The sequence below is a fragment of the Chiloscyllium punctatum genome, chromosome 10 (assembly GCF_047496795.1).
Source record: "Chiloscyllium punctatum isolate Juve2018m chromosome 10, sChiPun1.3, whole genome shotgun sequence".
Taxonomy (NCBI): domain Eukaryota; kingdom Metazoa; phylum Chordata; class Chondrichthyes; order Orectolobiformes; family Hemiscylliidae; genus Chiloscyllium; species Chiloscyllium punctatum.
In genome coordinates, this window is record NC_092748.1 from 31839033 (window position 1) to 31860087 (window position 21055).

General features: G+C 41.9%; 1 protein-coding gene across 18 annotated transcripts in view; it reads right to left on the reverse strand.

The window, feature by feature from the left end:
- map2 (microtubule-associated protein 2) overlaps nt 1-21055 on the reverse strand; it is a 258873-nt gene that overhangs the window by 219421 nt on the left and 18397 nt on the right. For 2 of the 18 annotated variants that reach the window (XM_072578781.1, XM_072578785.1), the window contains exon 1: nt 10652-10770. The exons of the other annotated variants lie outside the window; for them this stretch is intronic. The gene's annotated coding sequence lies outside the window, so the exon portion shown is untranslated. Of the gene's footprint in view, nt 1-10651; nt 10771-21055 lie in introns of those variants that run through there. 18 annotated transcript variants of the gene reach the window in all.

Genomic DNA, 21055 nt, shown 5'->3' on the forward strand with positions numbered 1-21055 from the left:
ACCAGATTCTAGATTAGAGTGGTGCTGGAAAAGCACAGCAGTTCCGGCAGCATCCGAGGAGCAATAAAATCGACGTTTCGGGCAAAAGCCCTTCATCAGGAATACAGGGGGGGGAAGAGATAAGTGAGAGGAGGGTGGGAGTGGGTAGAAAGTAGCATAGAGTACAATAGGTGAGTGGGGGAGGCAATGAAGGTGATAGGTCGGTGGGGGGGGGGGGGGAGGGGAGAGAGAGGAGGGTGGAGTGGATAGGTGGAAAAGATGATAGGCAGGTAGGACAAGCCATGGGGACAGTACTGAGCTAGAAGTTTGGAACTGGGGTGAGGTGGGGGAAAGGGAAATGAGGAAACTGTTGAAGTCCACATTGATGCCCTGGGGTTGAAGTGTTCTGAGGCGGAAGATGAGACGTTCTTCCTCCAGACGTCAGGTCGTGAGAGAGTGGTGGTGAAGGAGGCCCAGGACCTCCATGTCCTCGGCTGAGTGGGAGGGGGAGTTGAAATGTTGGGCCACGGGGCAGTGTAGTTGATTGGTGCGGGTGTCCCAGAGATGTTCCCTAAAGCGCTCAGCTAGGAGGCGCCCAGTCTCCCCAATGTAGAGGAGACTGCATCGGGAGCAACTGATACAATAAATGATATTGGTGGATGTGCAGGTAAAACTTTGATGGATGTGGAAGGCTCCTTTAGGGCCTTAGATGGAGGTGAGGAAGGTGGTGTGGGCACAGGTTTTGCAATTCCTGCGGTGGCAGGGGAAGGTGCCAAGACGGGAGGGTGGGTTGTAGGGGGGGGCGTGGACCTGACCAGGTAGACACTGAGGGAACGGTCTTTGCGGAAGGTGGAAAGGGGTGGGGAGGGAAATATATCCCTGGTGGTGGAGTCAGTTTGGAGGTGGCGGAAATGTTGGCGGATGATTTGGTTTATGCGAAGGTCGGTAGGGTGGAAGGTGAGCACCAGGGGCATTCTGTCCTTGTTACGGTTGGACGGCGGAGTTGCGGGATGTGGACGAGATGCGTTGGAGGGCATCTTTAGCCATGTGGGAAGGGAAATTGCGGTCTCTAAAGAAGGAGGCCATCTGGTGTGTACTGTGGTGGAACTGGTCCTCCTGGGAGCAAATACGGTGGAGGAATTGGGAATACGGGATGGCATTTTTGCAGGTGGTAGGGTGGGAAGAGGTGTAATCCAGGTAGCTGTGGGAGTCGGTGGGTTTGTAAAAAATGTCGGTGTTGAGCATAGAAGTAAGGAGGTAATGTTGCGGTTGTACAGGATATTGGTTAGGCCACTTTTGGAATTTTGCATGCAAGTCTGGTCTCCTTCCTATCAAAAGGATGTTGTGAAACTTGAAGGGGTTCAGAAAAGATCTACAAGGATGTTGCCAGGGTTGGAGGATTTGAGCAAAAGGGAGATGCTGAACAGGCTGGGGCTGTTTTCCCTGGAGAGTCAGAGGTTTATAAAATCATGAGGTGGTGGAGTCTGGAACTCAAGGGCATAGGTTTAGGGTTGGGGGGGGGGGGGGGGGGGGGGGGGAGATATAAAAGGGGCCTTTTCATGCAGAGGGTAGTGTGTGTTATGGAATGAGCTGCCAGAGGAAGTGGAGGCGGCTGGTACAAATACAACATTTAAAAGGCATGTGGGTCAATTGCTGGCAAATGGGACTAGATTAAGTTAGGATAGCTGGTCAGCATGGATGAGTTGGATCAAAGGGCCAGTTTCTGTCTGTATACTTTTAAGACTCTATGACTCTAACTTAGGACAAGAGACCTCTCAGGAGCTAGCAAATTATCCATCTTGGGCAAAACCAAAAACTCGTTGTATCAGGATGCCTGAGAGCATCTCTGGGATAAATCCAGTCTCTGACTACATGGAGACCAGAAAATCTGGGTCATTTATATTTGTGGAAATCTTTCCAGAAGATTTTGCTTGTCTTTTAGGAAAAAAATACCCTGCAATTAACCAAACTTGCACCACTGTGATAATGGCTGTCTTGGAATATACCATTAACAAAGAGAGGCACTCCTCCTGGTTATCCTGCACCGGATACAAATCTACAAGGTTTGCAATCAGTCTCAACTACCAGCTACAAAGTGGGAATTACAACTTCTATTTTATTTCATTACTCCTAGGTGGCAGAAAGCAGATATAATGCAGAGATTGCACTGATCATTAATGAAAACAACTAAAGGGACACTACCTAATTTCAAGCTGCAGTCGTGTTTCTTCCTTACACTTACCACATACTGACATGAGCTGTGGGTTGGAAAAATAATAGTATGACAATAATACACATCAATACTAAACATTATCAAATTCAGGATTAAGATATGTATTGTGTGGTGAATCTCCAGAACTTGTTGTGTAATTTACATAATCTCATTTTTGCTTCACACAAATATCTCCCCTTAACCACTATTATTAATAAACAGTTAGATTTTTGCTTAAATTGTCAATTAAACACAAAGTATAATTAATAGCACATGTTTTTAACAAAGCAATAATAGTCAATCCATTCTCAATCAACCCCTTTGGCCAGAATATGAGCTATTTAAATGGTAAAGTGACATTCCTTTAGCTAGTAAGGAATTAAACTGTTCTTAGAAATTCTAAATGTCATATATTTTTTCTGATCTGTCTTTTTTGTCCCTAATCTTCTTAACACATCGAGTATAGAAAGAGAAATAACCTGACTCAAACTCACCTCCTTTCTTTGTTTGATCCTGAATCTCTTTCTTGCCACAGGTTGCAAATTGCTTCACACAATATTTGAACTCATTCAGATGCGATTTGGAGGTGCCAGTGTCGGACTGGGGTGTACAAAGTTAAAAATCATACAACACCAGGGTATAGTCCAACAGGTTTATTTGGAAGCACTAGCTTTTAGAGTGCTACTCCTTCATCAACTGGACAACCACCTGATGCAGGAGCAACGTTTCAAAAGCTAGTGCTTCCAAATAAACCTGTTGGACTATAACCTGGTGTTGAGAGATTTTTAACCTTGTTAACTCAGATGCAACTTTTCAAAAAAGTCTGCACCACTAGGTCGGGCCAGATTATTTATAGATCGAGACTTGGGTGCACCATAACTGGCTAGCGTAGATCATGATTGCCTTTGGCAATACGTCAATTGAAACTTACAAAACAGATTGATGGATTTTTATATGATGCTGTTACTGAGGGACGCAGTAAAAAGATGAGTTGAGTGAGTGTAAGAAGAGCCACAAGGAACTGTATGGTCCAAAGATTTTCCCGCATTCTTAATAAAAGTAACTTCATTGAGAAACAGCTTGCAGCTGTTAACAAAATAAAACTGCGTTGCAAGTGACATGCTTAAAAAATTACTCACATAAGCACTTGCAGCAGAATTAGAGGTCATATGACTATAACAAGTCAGCCCATCCATCAAACACATTTCACCTTTGCCGTTCTACTATTGTGCGACAGAGGGATGTGGCTGTAAATGAATCCATTTTAAACCAAATATTGCTTTATCACATAGTACAGCACCACGTCACCATCTTGTACAATAGTACCAACCGACAACATTGACTTATCAGTGCTCCCTCTCTTGTTCCTCATGCAGATTACCTCAGTAGTTTTAAACCATTGAAAACTTTTCGGAAGTTTGTTGCATGGGAGATATTAGTTTCATTTCACATAAGTTTCTACTTGAAATGCATCTTCTGTACAAAATGTATATCCAACCACAGCTGCTGGGGAATTTAAACTAAAAACTTATTAAACATAGCTGGAATAAAAAGGATAGTTTCAGCAATAGTGACCATGAAACTTAAATTGTCTCACAAACTCATTTGGTTCATTAGTACCTAACAGGGAAGGATATTTGCTGTCCTTAGACTGCCTGACCCATGTGTGAGGAAGAAGTGAGGGCTGCAGATGCTGGAGATCAGAGTAGAGTGCGTAGTGCTGGAAAAGCACAGCATGTCAGGCAGCTTCCGAGGAGCAGGAGAATCGACATTTTGGGCATAAGCCTTTCATCAAGCCCAGGGCATGAAGAACGGCTTATGCCTGAAACGATGATTCCTCTGCACTTCGGATGCTGCCTGACTTGCTGTAGTGACCCATGAGTGTGTGTTAAGGCTCACAACTATGTATTTTGTTCTGTACTGCCTTCTCCAAATGCCTTGCAAGCCACTCAAGTGTATTCAAGTGCTCACCATGACTTAAAGAGGCAAAAACTCTGCAGATGCTGGAATGCAAAATGGACAGGCAGGCGGCTGGAAAAACACAGCAAACATCAGGTGGTGTAGAAGTGTTACATCTGGAACGTCATCTTCTCCACCTCCTGATGCTTCCTGACGTGCTGCGTTCTTCCAGCCTCCTGCCCATCACTTCAAGGGCAATTAAGGATAGATAATAAATTCTGGCCTTGCTAGTAATGCCCATACTCCAGAAACTAATTAATGTGTATTTTGCAATTTAATAAGTTACATCACCATTCAGAAAGTACTAAATTGGCAAACAATATGATTTTGAAAAAAAGCATTTATTGGGATTTGAGGGCCACTGGGAAGGCTGAAATTCTGTTCATTCTTAGTTTTAGAACATAGAACATAGAACAATACAGCACAGAACAGGCCCTTCGGCCCACGATGTTGTGCCGAACTTCTATCCTAGATTAAGCACCCATCCATGTACCTATCCAAATGCCGCTTAAAGGTTGCCAATGAATCTGACTCTACCACTCCCTCGGGCAGCGCATTCCATGCCCCCACCACTCTCTGGGTAAAGAACCCACCCCTGACATCTCCCCTATACCTTCCACCCTTCACCTTAAATTTATGTCCCCTTGTAACACTCTGTTGTACCCGGGGAAAAAGTTTCTGACTGTCTACTCTATCTATTCCTCTGATCATCTTATAAACCTCGATCAAGTCACCCCTCATCCTTCGCCGTTCCAACGAGAAAAGGCCGAGAACTCTCAACCTATCCTCGTACGACCTACTCTCCATTCCAGGCAACATCCTGGTAAATCTTCTCTGCACCCTCTCCAAAGCTTCCACATCTTTCCTAAAGTGAGGCGACCAGAACTGCACACAGTACTCCAAATGTGGCCTAACCAAAGTCCTGTACAGCTGCAACATCACCTCACCACTCTTGAATTCAATCCCTCTGCTAATGAACGATAATACTCCATAGGCCTTCTTACAAACTCTATCCACCTGAGTGGCAACCTTCAAAGATCTATGTACATAGACCCCAAGATCCCTCTGTTCCTCCACCTGACCAAGAACCCTACCATTAACCCTGTATTCCGCATTCTTATTTGTTCTTCCAAAATGGACAACCTCACACTTGGCAGGGTTGAACTCCATCTGCCACTCCTCAGCCCAGCTCTGCATCATATCTAAGTCCCTCTGCAGCCGACAACAGCCCTCCTCACTGTCCACAACTCCACCTATCTTTGTATCATCTGCAAATTTACTGACCCACCCTTCAACTCCCTCCTCTAAGTCATTTCTTTACTGACATATTGCACAGCACCCTTTGAACTAATGCTAATAAAACTTGCTAAACTACTTCAGATGGTAGTGAAAAGTTATTCACTTTGGTATGGGGCTGGAATCATATTCATGTCCAAATAAGCAAGGATGCCAGTCTCCATTCCTAAAGGTTCTGCATTTACAGGATTTATTTTCCCTATAAAGTGCATTCGAATTTTTGACCTATCATAAAAGGATTATCATATTCCCAGTATTATTAGCCCAGGTTCAGTAGCATAATCGCAAGAGTACTGCATCCACAGTGAAAACCCATTGATCACAGATTTTAGAATTTTGTTTTCAAAATTCTAGAACTTGTTCAACTTCACAGAATGACAGAAATTTACAGGACAGAAAGAAGTTATTTAATTCAGCCTATCGAATCCAGTCGATAAGTAGCCAATATCTCCTTCAAATGTTTGAGCCATAATCTTGTACGATTAGACTATTTCAGATGTAAATCTAGGTATTTTTAAATGTTGTGGGTTTCTACTTAAAACACCTTTTCAGATCCCAAATTCCAATGAAATTTCTTCCTCAAACCCCTTTGGGCCTCCTACCTCTTGACCCCTGATTATGGACTCCTCAAACAAAGAGAATAGGACCTTTCAATCCACTCTAAGTCATAGATAGAATTTTAAAGCACAGATGGAGGTCTTTTGACCCAGTGTCTGTACTGGCTTCCAAAACAGCTACTCAGCTAATCGCACTCTCTAGTCCAATCTCTATTGTCCTCTAAATTCATCACTTTCCAATATATATTTAGGTCTTTTTGGGAACAATGGAATCTGCCTCCACCACTCTCTTAGGAAGCACATTCCAAATCCTAACAACTCTGAGTAAAGACATTTCTCCTCATTTCATTCCAAGCTCTCTCGATAACAATCTTGAAGTTGTAACCCTAGTTGCAGACATACCCACAAGTGGAAATAGATTATCCTTCTTTACCCTGTCAAAATCGTTCATAATTTTGAACACATCAATAAAATCACCTCTTAATCTTTTGTGCTAAAATCTAAAATTCTTCATTCCTGGTAGCATTCTAGTAAATCTCCTTTGAACTCTTTCCAGGGCTTTAACATGCTTCCTTAAATAAGGTGCCCAGAACTGAACAATACTCCAAATGTCATCTAACCAATGATTTGTAGAGGCACAGCATCACTTCCTTGCCTCTATAATCTATGCCTCTATTTACAAACCCAAGGATCCTTCAAGTTTTCTGAACAACTGTTTCAACCTGCCTGGCCACCTTTGGAGAATCATGCATGTGACCTCTACACTTCTTTCAAAGTTGTACCATTCAGCCTGTATTAACTCTCAATGATTCTCCTACCAAAATGCATTTACCTCATTTCCTGGCATCGAATTTCATTAGCAATGTGTCTGCTTATTTGGCCACTTGTCAATGTCTCTCTGAAGTTGCTCACTGGCATCGTCACAATTCACTATTCTCCCTGGCATAGTATCATCTGTAAGTTTAGAGATTTTTGCTTCAACTCAGTATCTCCAAACAGTTTGTACAAATAAAAAGCAAGGACCCAATACCACCCCTGGTGAACAGCACTTTCAACTCATCTCCAATCTGAGAAATGCCCATCTACGAAGAGAAAGTGAGGACTGCAGATGCTGGAGATCAGAGTCAAGAGTGCAGTGCTGGCAAAGCACAGCTGGCCAGGCAACATCCAAGGAGCAGCAGAATCTACGCTTCAACCATAAGCTCTTCATCGGGAATGTAGAGGTTGGTGGGGAGGGGAGCCTCCCTAAGAGGGGCTGAGAGATAAATGGGAGGGGGTGGGGCTGGGGCAAGGTGGCTGGGAATCCGATTGGTAGATGGAAGTGGGGGGGATGATGGTGCTAGATTGGAGTGGAGGGGGTCTCTTCCACCCCCACTTTATCCCAGATCCAATCCTCCAACTCAGCACTACCCTCATGGACTGTCCTACCTGTCCATCATCTTTCGCACCACCCCCACCTTCAGTTACCAATTGCATTCCCACCTACCTTCGCCCCTGCCCTACCACCACCCCTCAGCCATCTCACAGCTCCCTTGGGGACCCTCCAATATTCCTGATGATGGACTTATGCTCGAAACATCCATTCTCCTGCTCCTCGGATGTTGCTGGACTGGCTGCACTTTTCGACTCAAACACATCTATATCTATCTGTGCTTCCTGTCCTTTAGCTCCTTCTAATCCATGATGCCAAGAGCCCATCAATCCTAAACATTCATAATTTGCTAACCTATGTGCCATGTGACCCTGTATCAAATGCTTTCTGTTAGTCCAAATATACAAGATCCACAGCACTACCATTTACTGCCTGTGTCACCTCAATTACATTTGTCAGACATGATCTGCCCTTGACAAAGCCATGTTGACCATGTAGCATTATTTTTCTCTAAGTGCATATTTACCTTATTCGTATTATGGTCTCCATCGAGTTCCCCAAAACTGGTGTCCCTATTGATATAGATCTGTTTTCAATCAGGTATAACAATCCTCTACCTGTTGCTCCCCCGACCTTTCGCAATGTCCTCTGTGCCAAATATAATAATCTTAGACAATCCATTGTTTGCTCCTGCTAAAACTCTGCAGTCCAAACAATCCTCTTAAATTTCCTCTGCATTCTCTCTCCAGCGTAATTGCATCTGTCCTATTGAATAGTGACCAGAACAGCATGAAATACTTCAACTTAGCATTTTATACAGTTCTAACACAAATTTCCACCTCATACATTCCATACCTTGCCTAACTAAGGCAACTGTTTCCCTTATTCCTTCTTGACCACATTACATACCTACCCAACCAACTTCAAAAGATCTATTAACATGCAGACCAAAGTGCTACACACTTAAGTATCCTGCCATTTGCTGTATATCATTTGTTGACCTTCTCCAAAAGCACTGCCTTACACTTTTCCAGTCTGAACTCCATTCACTATCGACTGATACCTTCTGACACTATGCAGTTTTACCCCCATTATCAATGACATGAGCAATTTTTGAATAACTGCAAATGTCTTTATCAGATGCCCTACATTCAAGTTCAAATCATGAATATATATACAAAAAGCAAGATAGTACTGAGCTTTGTAGACTCCCAATGGAAATAGGCTTCCAACAACTATAATCCTTTGCTTCCTGGCCTGGTTAGTCAGACAATGCTTTCCCTTCATGAATCCACAGTAATAGTCTTTGATTAAACTGCGCATTCCCAGATGAAGATTATCCTGTCACTTATAATATTTTTCCAAATAGTCTTCCAACTAACCAGATTCAAATCTGGACTGCATCTATTCCATTCTCGTGTTTTGAGCGGTGATGCAGCATTCTCCAGTCCTCTGCCACCACACTCAGCCAGGATGGATTGGAAAATGGTCAGAATTACCAACTGTCCTTTGCTTAATGTCTTGAACAGCAGAGTTACATTCCTTCTTGGCTAAGGGGTTTACGCACTTTCAAAAGTGTGACACCCGTTAGTGTTTCCGTTTTTATGATATTAATTTCATGTAATTTTTCATACTCCTCTTCCATCTCTCTTATAAAAGCAGACATATGGTATTTATTTTTAAGAACCATGCCACTATCCTCCACCGACATAAACTACTTTGTGGTCCTTAATAACATATACTGTTTGATTAATTTTCTTGTCCTTTATGCATCAATAATAACTATGGACTTTTCTTGATTTAATTTCCAACACTGTTCATGTTCACTTTCCAAATTTCCTCAATTGAACCCCTATACTTTTTATACTCCATTATGGCATTGAACCAATGATCTCCCAACTAGCCCCCCCCCCCACCCACCCCCGCACTTTTTCTGGCAGGAGTGGGTGGCTGTAAAATACTCCCAGAAGTGTTAATGCCTCTTTTTGTTCTTCTATTCAGTCCATTTGATTTCACTTGATGGGAATTGTACCATTCGCCATAATCACCTTCCCAAATATCCTCACAGATGTAGCTGTCTCTTTAATCAATATCTTCTTTTATTAACCACTTACCATCTCATTTGAAAACCCTGTAACCAGAAATAGAGTTCCCATTCATGCTCTTTGTTTAGCCCGGCTTCTGAAATAGCTATAATATCATAATCCTCATGTCAATCAAACTTGGTTGACGGAATTACATGAGGGCAAGATACAGAAATACCTGAATTTGGGTATGCAGCTTTTTGACAGGTAATTAGGATAAGAGTGGTGTGAGGACATGAATGAATATCATGTTGTACCTGAAATGTTATTTAATGGAAACAAACTTATAAATTACTGTTTGATTTCTCTAGGTCAGGTTCCACCTTCCCTCCTTTGGAGAGCACACGCTTGCTGTTCTTGATCATCATTGATTTAGACATCTGATGTAGCAACACATTACAAATGAAATGAGTCACACATTTTAAATTCAAAGAAAACCTTTGTAGTTTTATACATCTAAGCAGTAATACACTTAATTTGCAAGACTAAAGCATTCGTATACACTGGAAATGAAATGTTCAGTTTTTAAATAGTATGAGTCATCGGTATAGGTAAGAGGATGAAAATAGTGAAGAAAACATCTCTAACATCTTGACTTTTTGTTTTGTGCACTTCATTCTTTTGTAAAATTGAAGAACACTTTCTGTAAAATCACTTATATAAATGCTGACCTTGCCACCAACGCCCACATCCAGGCAAACGGTTTTATAAAATTGTAGGTAAAAACAATGACTGCAGAGGCTGGAAACCAGATTCTGGATTAGTGGTGCTGGAAGAGCACAGCAGTTCAGACAGCATTCGACTGCTCCTCGGATGCTGCCTGAACTGCTGTGCTCTTCCAGCACCACTAATCCAGAATTTTATAAAATTGTACCTACTTGAAAGGCAGAGGACCCCACGTTTTCACCATCGACTCAGGAGTCGATCTTCCAAACTATTTATTCCTTTATGTAACAGTTACCTCTATTAACAAAAAGGATTTCACAAAGAAATAGCACACCCAAACACACATAATTGAAGTAAAAGATGGCACATCAATCCTCATAGACATCTTTGTCACTAAAACGGAAATCATTTTTCAGCTTTCGCTTCACTTTGCCCACAAAATCAAACTTCCACAAGGCTTCCCAATCAGTACACATGAATGCTAATTGTATTTGAATTTATCACTCATTATTTCAAGAAGGCTTACTAGATTGATACTTGCATGGATTCCATCCTGCATCAGTTGAACATTTACCACTGAGCCAGAAAAGAGATCAGAAGGGATGACTGAAAGCTGAGTCCAAGAGGGTAATTTTATGGAAGCTCCTAAAGGACAGGAAGAAAATAGAGAAGGGAGTACTTTGGAAAAGTATTGGATACAATTAATTAGGTTTTTAAAAAAACAAAGACTAAATCTTTCTGTGGGATCAGGAAAAGAAAACCCTGAACTTTTATAGTCACAAACTACACACCCAAATTAAGTCTGATATTGAGCTTTTGCATGGGGTTTGGGTTTGCTGTGCGGTTTGCAAGCTGTATTGAAGATGTGAAATGTACTGGTGCAGAAGTGAGCCTGTTAGAAAGTCCACCATGGTTGTCCAATCTGTTATTCCAACTCACAACTGTGCTTCAAGTCTCCTTAAACCTTGACATCAATTCTCTGTCCCCACTTCACAACACTGCCAGTTCATGCCTTTTTTAGAAAATTATTTTCATCCTATGTAAGCTCTGCACCCCATTCCCAAACCTTCATAATCTGCAATTTTTGGGAATATTTGTAGCTCAGGTTGAAGTTCAGGTTGTAAGTTTGCTTGCTGAGGTGGTAGGTTTGTTCTCCGTTTTGTCGCCATACTAGATAATATCAGTGAACTCTGTTGAAGTGCTAGTGTTCTGTTCCACTTTCTATTTGTGTGTCTTGGTCTGTTAAGGTGGGTGATATCTTTTCTGGTTCTTGTTTAAAATACTTTAAAATAACTATGTCTAGTATAGTAGACTAGCTAAAGTTTAACCGGTGTGCTAAAAATCAAAATAACTCATTTACAATTACACACAGTAGAGGGGAAAGTAATTAACCCCTGATTTTAACTCAATTACCTGTAGTTCAATTAGTAAAACCAAAAGAATACTAAGCTATATTCCCAAATCAATGAACAGCTTGGTAGTAATAATGTTAAAATAATACCATTCTCTGTTCTGGCCAAACCATTGGTATTCTTCACTGAAGTGCAAGCTTCCAAGCTCCAGAACCAATAAAGGATGTTGGTCCCTCTGTCTCTTTCAAGTGTCAAAGTAGTGAATTAGCATTTTTAAAATTGACAAGCTCAGATGCCTTAGTAACATGGCAGCTAAGCATCAATTTGACATTAATATCGTTTCACCAACCTTTTGAGTCAAAAACCCAGTTATAGTACAATGTGATTCCTAGCACTGGCACCATGTTACATTCTGGTGCTTGGCTACCAACCACTGAGGTCAGGATTGACTGCTGCCACCCATCCTCTTTCTCAGGAAAGTCTAAGCAGCTTCCTGTAAGCAATGGAGGAGGATGGACCATAAACGAATGCATAACATCACATTTTCTTACAGTAATAATATACAAGTTACACTAAATTGTAGCAATATTAACTGTAAATGCAGATAAGCTGTACATCTCTATGACTCTATAAATCAATCCCAGTCTTGAATATACTCAATGTTGGACCACCCACAACCCTCTAGAGAAGGTAGTTCCAAAGATTAACAAATACCCATTGACTCTAAAATGCCTGTCTCCATTTGGAGACTGAGTGAAAAATCAGCTGAAGTGTGGCAGAGGCGACATGACATCATATTGAGCAGAACTCAAACACTAGCACTTTCAGAACTATAACCTTATACAGCAAATCCTATTCTAAGACTTGAGCTCATAATTTAGACAGATATCAATATAATGATGACTTGGCTGAAATGAACTATAATCACAGACATTTAGGAAAGGTCAGAAGCTCTGCTGAAGGAGACCCAGTATCGGTTATACATAGAGATAATAACATGCAATCTTAAACTTGCATATGAAAGGAGTGACCTCAAAAAACAATCACTTACACTGGTTAGGCATTTTCAATGTGAAAAGCACAAAGTTAATACCAAGATGTACTAAAGACGATCAGTAGTATGATCCCAGACCAGACAAGACTACTAAGTTATGATATGATCTTATCAGGAATTTTTAAAATTAGACAAAGCATGAGATCCAGGGTACTTGCTAGGAGAATGATGCCACAAGATTCCACTGTTTTAAACAAACAGTTAAATTTTACAACCCAAGTTCAAACAGTGATATAATCAAAGACACATGTACATCTTCTTTCCAACACAGAATGAAGATGAGGTAATAAACTGCCATCAAATACCATACACACCAACTATGATCAAGACAGACTACACAAATTTCTCAGCAACTCCCCCAAACATTAATGAGACAATTATTAAATCTCATTAAGGGATTACAATTCTTCATTTCTGCTGACCTAGTCACGAAACTCCCTCTCAAAAGCCATTCTTCACATGCTGCCGGAATGACAGCTCCTCTTCCAGCTGATCACATTCTTTTCCTGGGTCCATTTTCTGCTGGATTCTGAAGATGCAGTTGACTACTTATTTGCACCTAACTGCACAGACTTAGTGGCCTTCTGTTTCCTTTTCAGCAATATAACTTAGCTCATTTCTATATGGAGCTTGCTTCTCTCTTGCCTGGAACTTCTGAGCCCCAGTCACATAGAGCTATCCAACTGTCCCAAGACTTCCCTAAGCATTCCAACTACACATAATGCATGTAGTTCAGTTGCCTTACTGCAGTATAAAGGTCAGCAGTGTCTGGCATCTGCCCCCTTACTTTCACTTTTTCCGCTGGCAGAGCTACCAACAGCTTCAGCTTCTAAGCCCTCATTAGTCACAGCTATTCAACTGTAGGCCATCACAGAGTCCTAGCCATACAGAATCTGTGTAATTAATCTGTCTTTAGCTGCACTGCCGAACACGGAGAGTCTGTCAGTCTCTCCTTCTCCATTTGTGATTCCAAAATACACTTCAGTGATACCTGAACTGTCCTAATTCAACTTCTATCAAACCTAACAACAAACACCACCCCAATCACCAAGTAAAATTAAATGCTTCCACATAGCAATTCCGAAACAGAGTATACTGCAAATGTTACATTTCACAAAAAAAAGACAGCTTACTCAGTATAAAAAAAAGGCAACTGGAGGATATCATCTCACAAATTTAGTAGTTTGTTCTATAACGCATTCAGAAAAGCACATGAAGTCTGGTGAGATATATTAATGGACAACTTTATCATACATGAATATAATGACAAAGCTCAAGTGATTCAAGAGTTTGAGTGAGCATGATGGCCCATTATTTCAGGGAAGCTATACAACAGGTACTTTGCAAGTTGACTGAATAATGGCCAGTAGCCCAAACATACAAGGAAATGGATGACATTCTGGCCAACAGCCACCATAGAATGATCATGACCTGGTGCTCAAATACCAAAATGGGTATGTAATTTTCAAAAGGTTAACTTCAAAGAAATGAGGGTAACAGTTGAGCAAACCGATACACAGGTGGCATGGGGGTTGGTGGTGCTGTGCGAGCAAGGAGAGTGTAGTTCAACAATGCTTCAATTGAGGGAAGGTGAAATACCATTATAGCTTTAACTACAAGCCCACAGAATAAACAAACTTTGTGTAAATAAGGGTACCAAACACATACACTTCAATTGTCCATGCTAATTTATTCAAAGTTGCTCAATTTAATTTGAATCAAAATTGTGACGAGAAGTGCATTAAGTTTAACTTACTTTTCTGGATTATTTTAAAACAATGCATAAAATGACTTCCCTTATAACTAATGGTACTCTATGAAAAATTAATTGCAACTACATTTTGGATGAAAAATTGTTACTAGAAACCCTGAACAAAAAATAGAAGGAGTTTACTCAAATGAAGGAAATCTAAAAGCAGTCAGCACTAAATAACCGGAGTAATAAGATTTTGGAAGTATATGCTCACACTAAACATAATAGAAAAGAAATTCTTTTACTTCAACACTATGATAGCATTCAAAGAGACAAGAACCACTCAAGATATAAACCGGGCTCCAAGAGTGAGTACAATATAGGTAGTGATCTGACAAATTAGATCTCCCCATTGCTCATAAGAAAATTGTTCCATAATCCAGATAGCAATAAGGGTTTGTAGATGAGCAATATGAAAATCCTAACAAGCTCAAATGGGTTTTTTTGTAAATATTTTTGAGAAAAAAGATTTTAAATTTTTTACAAAATTACAAAATCACTACAAAATAGTGTAACAACTTTATAATATAATGACAATAACAGAAAACTACTCTACTCCACCAACCATTGAGGAGAGAGAGAAAAAAAACCTACAAAAACAAATAAATAAATATCTAAGAAAAAAAACTAAACTGAGTGATACCAAGTTAGCTTAAGTTACATTCAGTTAAATTACTACACTCAGCACAATCCCACCGAAGCTCCCCACCACCAGGAGCATTAATAAGCAAACCCGTATTTGTTCATGATTCTTCCTCCCAGGGGCCCCCGGACCGCCAGACATAACCTTCATGACTACACAAAGGCCCTGATCAATATAGCCAACAAGTCTGCATCTATATAATTCAGAAAGGGCTGCCATATTCTATAAAACAGTTCCGTTTTCTGGTGCACCACACTCGTGAGGAAATCCGGGGGGGGGGGGGGGGGGGGGGCGGATGTGCTCCATAGCTAATCTATGCCAGCCTGAAAGTCCCGGGGGATTCTCAGACACCCAGCTCATTAGAATGCTCTTCCTTGCACAGATTGAAAGAGTATTAAACAATTTCTTCCCATGCATGTCCAAAGAGGGGAGATTTTGAACACCAAATTCAACTTAAACTCAGTTCCCAAAACCTCTTCCAAAACGCTCGCAATGGCATCCAAATACCTATGAAGCTTGTGGCATGATCACAAGTAATGAGTAAGAGTACCAACATCTGTTTTACATTTAGGGCACATTGGGGACGCTCCTGTCTTAAATTTTGCAAGCCACTCTGGTGCCAGATGAGCCCTGTGGAATACCTTCAGTTGTATAGCCTGTGACCTGTTACAGATTGAAATCTTCCTTATGTTCTCCCAAATATCCTCCCACACCTCTGATGAGATTTCTATCCCCAATTCCCAAGTCCAGAATATGCGTAGACACTCAATGTTTACTTCCTAACAAGTGATAGAGGATACTGACTCAGAGCCCATTGACCAGAGCGCACTCCTCTCCATATCTGACTTATAGAGACTAACCACCAATGTAATCTTTTTTTGAATAAAGTCCCTAACCTGAAAGTAACGAAAAAGGTCCCTCCTAGATAGCTCATATTTCTGGCTCAGCTGCTCAAAAGACATCACGACCTCCACGTCAAATAAATCGCCCAAACAGGAGACTCTTCTACACTCCCAGAACTTAAAGCCAGAGTCCATCGATTCCAGCCGGAATCCTAACATTCCCACTAACGGAGTGAAAGGGGAAATGTTTTGGAAGTTGCCCTCACCTTGCTGCATCATTCTCCAAGCTTTAACTGCGTTAAGGACAATCGAGTTTCTGTAATTAGAGATTAGATTAGATTACTTACAGTGTGGAAACAGGCCCTTCGGCCCAACAAGTCCACACCGCCCCGCCGAAGCGCAACCCACCCATACCCCTAACCTACACGACAGGCAATTTAGGATGGCCAATTCACCTGACCTACACATCTTTGGACTGTGGGAGGAAACCGGAGCATCCGGAGGAAACCCACGCAGACACGGGGAGAACGTGCAAACTCCACACAGTCAGTCGCCTGAGGCGGGAATTGAACCCAGGTGTCTGGCGCTGTGAGGCAGCAGTGCTAACCACTGTGCCGCCCATGGTCCATATGCAATGGTCCATAACAGTCCTCATCTTGTCCATAAGTAACAAATTGATGAGGGGGCATTCAGTTTAGGAGGCCTCGACATCCAACCAAATTGATCACGGGTCCTAGCAGGTCAAGTCAGCCACATAGGATAGTAAGGCATTGAATTGATATTTCTTAAAGTCTGGGAAATTCAAACCTCCCATCCCCTGCAGAAGCTGAAGCTTAATAAGAGGCTGCCTATGATGCCAGATGAAAGCCCCGAGCCAATGGTAAAGCCTCCATAGTGCTTGCCTAGGCATCAAAGGGAGCATTCGCATGGGATATAATAAGTGAGGAAGAACATTCATTTTGACCAGAGCTACTTTACGCAACCAAGAAATCGGAAGATCCTCCCTGCGCCGAAGGTCCTGCCTTACTTTCTCTAGCAACTGCACAAAGTTAGCTTTATATAATTGATCAAAGGCCGGGGTGATAAAAATGCCGAAGTACAGGAAGCCTCCCTGTGACCACCTGAAAGGGAAATGGGTTCCATCCCTAAAATGGGATATTCTAGTAAGGCTCCCCACAGGAATGGCCTCCGACTTCATGGGATTAATTTTATATCCTGAGAACAAACCAAATAGATTAATCACTTGCATTAAATGGGGCACAGATGTCATCGGATCAGTCAAAAAGAGAAGGACGTCATCCGCATAGAGGGTGATCTTATGCCTGCCTGACCGTACCTCCAGAACAATTATGCTGGGACCCCTCTGGATTGCCTCCACCAGCAGCTCGATCACCAATGTAAATAATAGTGGCGAGAGAGGGCACCTTTGTCGGCTGACTCTGCCGATACTAAAATTATCTGACTTTATGTCATTAGTGAGAGAACCGCTGCTTTTGGGTCACGATATAACACTGTCACTTACTTGGCAAAAACCCCTCCAAGACCAAGCTTCTCTAGTACGTAAAAGATGTTCGGCCTCTCCACCTGATCAAACGCTTTCTCTGCATCAAGGGAGACTACCAAGCTCAGAAGTGACCCTTGCTGGCATACTTGGACCATGTTTAAATACTCTAATATTCCTGGCATACCTACAACCATTGATAAAATCTGTCTGGTCCTCCTTTACAATGAAAGGCAAAACTCTCTCCAACCTTAACGCCAGCACTTTCAACAATTTTAAAATCCACATTCAGTAACGATATGGGCCTGTATGAAGTGCAATCCTCTGGGGCCTTTCCTAAGAATAACATAAATATTTGCTTCTCTCAGAGGATGGGAGGAAGTCCTGACTGTAGGAGTAGTTGTACATGTCCAAGAATGGCCCGGCTGGCATGTCTATAAACTACTTCTAAAACACTTTGAAATCCATCTGGACTGGGCGCTTTATCACTCTTTAGCTGCCTCATCATCTCCTGTATTTCCTGGATGGTCACGGGGGCATTCAGAAAGGACGCCTGCTCTGAATTTACACCCAGAAGGTCCAGGGCCTTAAAAAAAGGATTCCATCTTCATCAATCTGTCCTCACAGCCCTCTGACTGGTACAGCTCAGAGTAAAACTTCCTAAATGTTGCATTAATCTTTTTGGCATTGCAAGAGTACCAGCACACTCTCTGATGGATGCGATAGATTGAGGGGCATTCTTATTTCTGGCCAGGTACGCTATATATCTACCCTGTCTACCACCGTATTCAAATAACCTCTGTTTCACAAAAGAGACTCCCCTCTTTGCTGTCTGGGTGAGCACAGCATTCAAATTAGCCCTAAGGGCTGTAATCCGCTGCAATTTGGTTACAGATGGTCTATCAAAGTATGCTAACTCAGCTGCCGTCAGGCCAGCCTCCAGCAAACTCTACTGGCTCTCCCCTCTGCTGCTTCCAAGTCGCTGAGTAAGTAGTAAGCAAATCCCATGCATAGGCCTTGGCAGTCTCCCAGAGCACTGATGGATTACTGGCCATACCCAAATTAATGTCCTTAAAGATTTTAAATTCCCTCGAAAAATACTCTATAAACTTGCTATCTTTCATGAGGAAAGAATCCATGTGCCAGCACATGAAGCCTATCCCGTTACCACCAGCCTTGACCTCCATGTATACTGCCGCAAGATCAGAAACGGCTATGTTCTCTATTCTGTAAGACAGCACCAAAGTCAAGGAGGTCGATGGGACAAAAAACATGTCAATTCTGGTAGAGCACTTCTGTGGATTAGAGACAGAGGTGAAATCCCTACCTTCAGGGTGAAGACATCTCCACATATCTACCAACTGCCAGGATTAAGGCCCCTAGGCATCCTGTCCATTCCAGGGTCAATAAGAGGATTAAAGTCTCTCTCTATATTTGTATGACGTGCCCCAAGGGCCATCAACCTGGAAAGCGCATCCGTTAAAAGAAATTTAAGGTGGTGTGCCGGTGGGGGGGGAAGCAATATACGTTCAAAATCCCATATTTCTCTCCATGTGAGCTGCAAAGTACTCAAGAGTCTATCGCCCACATCTGTTTTGGTTTTGTTGCTGGGAATTGTGGACTAATATAGCAAAAGGACTATTTTAGGCCAAGGAAAGGAGTTGCTGCACTTGAAAAACAAAGTCACCATGTGATGGAATACCCTCCACACTGCCTGAATGAAACAGCTCCAACACCACAAATTTCAACACAATAGGACAAAACAGTCATTTGATTAGAACTTTGTCCATCCTTTTGATCATTCACTCCCTCCATCAATGATGTACACACTGCTGATGCTGTACCATCTTCAAGCTGCACTGTAATAACTCACCAAGGCTGCTTTGACAGCAGCTTTGAAAACTTTTGTTCTCTACCACCCAGAAAGACAAGTTAGCAAGAACAGAGAAACTACCACCTGTAAGATCCCCTCCAAGCTACGCCCAGACTTGGAACTATATCAGGATGTTGTGAAACTTGAAAACATTCAGAGAAGATTTACAAGGATGTTGCCAGGGCTGGAGGGTTTGAGCTATAGGGAGAGGCTGAATCTGCAAGGGCTGGTTTCCCTGGAGCATCGGAGGCTGAGGGGGTGACCTTGTAGAGTCTTATAAAATGAGGGGCATGGAGAGTCTAGGTCTTTTCCCTGGGGTGGGGGGAGTGCAGAACTAGAGGGCATAGCTTTAGGGTGAGAGGGGAAGATATGAAAAGGGACCTAAGGGGCAACTTTTTCACGCAAGGGTTTTGCATGCATGGTTGAGCTGCCAGAGGAAATGGTGGAGGCTGGTCCAATACAACATTTAAAAGGCGTCTGGATGGGTACATGAATAAGAAAAGTTTTGAGGGATAAGGGCCAAGATTAGTTTAGGATATCTGAGCAGCATGGACGAGTTGGACCAAAGAGTCTGTTTCCATGGTGTACATCTGTATAACTCTACTGGTGAGATGAAATCCGGAAATAGCCCAATACCACTTAGGTATACCTACTCCATAAACAGTAGCTCAAGGAGGCAGCTCATCACCACCTCAATGACAAGTAGGTATGCATAATAAATGCTGGCCCAGCCAGCAACACACACATCCCATGAATGAATTAACTGAAGAAAACTTTATAAGTACTGCATCAAAAACAACTTGAATAAACTCAAAGCTGTGGAAGCCTTGGCAAAACCTTGGGAAAATGTGGTAGAAAACAGGGGAGTACAGTGATTTATCTCCAAGATGCAGTGCAGCAACTCACCAATGTTTCATTGTCAATACATTCAAAACTGCAATCTCTACACACACATGGTAATACCACAACCACCAGCAATTTCCCATTCAAATCACATATATACATAAATATGAATTAGGAGCAGGAGAAGGTCACTCAGCCACTCAAGACAAAAGTGAGGATTGCAGATGGAGATTAGAGTGGTGCTGGGAAAGCACAGGTCAGGCAGCATCCGAGGAGCAAAAAAATCTATGTTTCAGACAGGAATCGCTCCTGATGAAGGGCTCCTGCCCGAAACGTTGATTTTCCTGCTCCTCAGATGCTGCCTGACCTGCTGTGCTTTTCCAGCACCACTCTAATCTCCACTCAGCCGCTCAAGTCTGCTTTATCAATAAGATCATGGTTGATCTGATCACTTCACATTTTCACTTTCCCTGATTAGCTTTTATCCCCATGCTTATCAAATACCATTTTTACTTGGAACTATTTTTCTATTCATCAAGTGTCCTTGGGTCAAAATGCTAGAACATCTTTAACAAAACTGTGCTATTACACTTTAAACCACAGCGATTCAAAAATAAAAACAAACAGAAGCAGTACATCCATTTGGTCTCAAGAGCCCTTTCTGTCATGCCAGATGACCATGATTAATCTTCTGTCTCAGCTCCATCTTTTCATGCACTCCTCATATTTCTCATTTTGATAGAGACCAACTGAATGTCACCAATGGGGCAGCCTACTTAAGTAGAGAATTTGTATCAATCTAAATAAAAAAAAGGATTTCCTTAAGTCACTCTTAAATGATTAGCCCCTTACCCTGTGACAGCTTTCCAAGTGAGAAAAAACAGCAACCCAGTATCTAAACTAACAATTATTTGATTCTTAGACCACCATTATTGTCTTTACATGGGGCCTAACCATGGAGCTTCATCTTAATCATTGGCCTCTTGCAATTTCTTATTGGTATATGGTTAGATTTTTAGAAAGGGTATTTATAGATAGCCTGTTAGATTTTATTTTAAGTACTGTCATT